Below are 3467 nucleotides of genomic sequence, written 5' to 3' on the forward strand. Positions count from 1 at the left end.
AAATAAAAAATGACTAGCCCTTCCATTGTTTTTATCTTAGGCATATGAAAAGGTTGAGCAATATGCTGTGAGGTTGCTTAATTCTTTTTTAACTTGCAGAGACCTCACCAACCTCATAATTTTTTTAACTTGTGGAGATCACACCTTGACGTTTAACGGTTAGAACACAGCCTCCAGATTATCTCTCAAGACTACCTTATACTGCATCCTGGGAAGCTATAAGCAGTGGTTTCTACTGAAGATGTGCTTGGACACGTCGGCCAAGGACTGCAGATTGCATCTAACGATAGTATCGATGAACAAACACGTGTCCTCTTTCGTATTTTCATGTGGCACACGTAGGATTCGATCACAATGGTTCCAGGTTCACCATTGATAAGCCTCTCGTGCAGACTGGTGATGGATCGATAATTTTTGAGTCTGTGATCGCCGCCCACGATGCTGAAGCTCAAAATATGCCGCTCCTCGTCCAGAATATCCAGTCGCTCGGTACTGGTGGCAGCAGGGAGACCGGAGACGACTCGAACCTCTCTCAGGCAGCCGACCTTGACCTTCAGATCTCCCTCACCGCTTATGCAACAACTGTGGATAAATTGCTTGTAGATTTGGGGCTCGTCGAAGCGCCTCACCACGACCACACCACGCCCACTGGTGCTTTCACTAGCTGTACCACAACCGAGGAGCACCTTGTGATTTGTTTCCCCTCATTCTCACACGGATGAGAATGGTAACGCCTCATCATTTCCTGCACCCACTCCCAATATTCTTCTTCCCCATGGCCCCTCTTGATAAGTTGCTTAGATCCGCAAGAAAATCTGGAGCTCGGCTTCTTCTTCTCAGTATGTACCGAGATCTAATACCGTGATGATCTCCACACCTCCTGAGGCTGTGTTTCACACACCGTTGTCATCGATGTGCCCTCAAAACCCCAAAATATAACACAGACAAATACGGAACCCTAGCCTCTGAGTGCCCAATCAATGAAACCCTAGTCGCTCACTGCCCAATCATTGGTAAACTCACAATTATGTAGTTTCAGGAACACAAAAAAAGCCAGCATGAGTTAATGCTCTCTCCAAGAATGAACACTTACGGGATGGGTTTGTCAGACTCGTATAAGCTTCTGGCTACCTAGCCAACGCGAGATGCCTTCACTCTGTATCCAATCATCGTCTTGCTGTCGTTGTCAAAATTACAAAATATTTACATAATCTTATCGTTACGTCAACATGCACCGCGCCCGTCCTTATTTTATCAACTTGCGCACTTGGTCCAGGAATCGTGAGCTTTGTTTGATTTAATTTTTGGGTGCACACATTTGTTCAACTTGCTGTTCGTCCAAAAGAATCGAGAGCTGAGCTTTGCTTTAATTTAATTTATTGTAAACGTAAACAAAATCTTCAGACACAATCTTGAAAATTTGTCTGGCGGTGAACTTTTTTGTTTCCATACTCGCCGACTTTTTTCGCATTCAATATGCACAACCTGCGGTTGTACTTCGAGTTGCGCCTATGTTTGGACGCAACTGCTCCACCGTGAGACTTCTCGCTCCACGTTACTTCCTGACCTAAGCACGATTGCATTGCCATAACTTTTTTTGCGAACATTAAAATCTATTAATTATTTAAGTGAGCATACTTCCGCCGTGGTCTGCTTGGAGGGAAGTCAGAGCATACTTCCGCCGTGGTCTGCTTGGAGGGAAGTCAGACCACGACAAAATTAAAATTACATAATAGTTAAATAAATTACATAATACTCCAAAATATGGGAAAAAAATATTGGAAAAGTTTAAGGGTTTTAACTCAGTAATATTGGAAATATATAAATGTTGTTTAATTCAGTAATAATTCTGTAAATATATTAGTGTTGTAAATATGTTTTTGGAAAATTGTTTCTGCTTGGTTAAGAGTTTATTTTCCTTCGACATAACGAGATAGTTTAACGACTCAAGACCTAGAGACATCTAGCACGAACGAAAACCTGTCTCACCCCGTTACGGATCACTAACAAGTTATTCAAACTAAAATGGTTTTCCTTAAATAACTATAATAAATTACACTCTATTAACGATAACAACTAATAATTCCCACATGTGAAAAAAACAATATTATAAATATAAGAGTGTTTAACCAAATAACAATGTTGTTTAATTATGGAGCTTTCATATACAATATATACTCTTCTTTTTTCTGACGTGGTGGACAAGAGTCATTGTACAATATATATACTCTTTTTTTTATTGGCTTGATGAACGGATAGTCATAGGATTGAATTAGAACTGTGTTGATTCCTTGAAATGCTTCAAGTTACACAAAAAAAACCATATTATAGTTCAGAAAAGAAGAAAAAAAGGTTTAAAATTTATGTTCGTTAAAAATATAGAACAACACGGCTAAAAGATTATCTAGATCAGCAACGAAAACCCTCACATTTAATAGCTGAATATTTTTGAAATCCTTGCATCCAAATATAAATAGGATAACCACACAGTAGATATAAAATAAATAGGATAACCACCCAGTAGATATAAAAAGTGATTATGTAGATATTTGGATATTGAATATTTCAGTTAGATGTAATGATTGATTTTTTTTTGTATTTAGAAAACATGATTTTTATATCACCGGGATCAGAGAATTGAAGTGGTAATTTCACCTTAAGGAATAGATAAAATTTTCTTAGAATACTCCTTGTCCACATTACTAAATTAAAAACACAAAATTTCTAATTTTGAAAAAACATTACTAAATTAAAAACACAAAATTTCTAATTTCTAATGTTTTTCGAGTAAATTTGACTCCGGAAAAAAACCAAAATATAACTTTTTGAAATTACTGTTTTAAAATTATAACTTTTCTAAATTATATTTTAATTATTACCCTTTTAATTTATAATTTTATTAAATTATTTTTTAATGATAATTATTAAAATCTAGACATTCATATTCAAATTAAACATTTTACATCTTTTTAAAATTATAATTCCTTTAAATTATATTTTTAATTATTTTTTAATGATAATTATGAAAATCTAGGCATTGATATTCAAATTAAACATTTTACATAATTCTAAATCTAACATGACCAATGATATAAAAAATTTAAGCTATTTTAAATGTAACATGACCATTGTGTTTTTGTGAAATGGATGGTTGTTAGCCGAAGGGTCCCCTATTTCAACTTGGGGTGGTTTTCTATTGTGGAAATTTTCCATCTCAATAGATGTTATCATTTTTTTCCTAGAAAATAGTGCTTTCATTTACCATGGATGTTTTCTCTTGGATATGCACTAATTTTAAATTAATTGAAATCCTATAAAAGAACATGCAGAAGTACCAAATTCTAATGCAAACAATTACCAATGACAGATTTTCAAAAGTATAATGCAAGCCAGTTCTCGATTTAGGTACAAGGATCAACTGCATATAGTGACACTGCAACAATCTTTTCAATCTTCAAACTTGAGGT

At 35.3% G+C, this 3467-nt stretch overlaps 1 pseudogene; it reads right to left on the reverse strand.

Annotated features, from left to right (window-relative positions):
- Positions 1–216: 216 nt before the first annotated feature.
- LOC149193621 (abscisic acid receptor PYL4 pseudogene) lies at positions 217–739 on the reverse strand (annotated as a pseudogene).
- Positions 740–3467: the final 2728 nt, after the last annotated feature.

This window comes from Pinus tabuliformis, chromosome 2_2 (assembly GCF_031772625.1).
Source record: "Pinus tabuliformis cultivar Carrire ecotype Pingquan chromosome 2_2, CPIR1, whole genome shotgun sequence".
Taxonomy (NCBI): Eukaryota; Viridiplantae; Streptophyta; class Pinopsida; order Pinales; family Pinaceae; genus Pinus; species Pinus tabuliformis.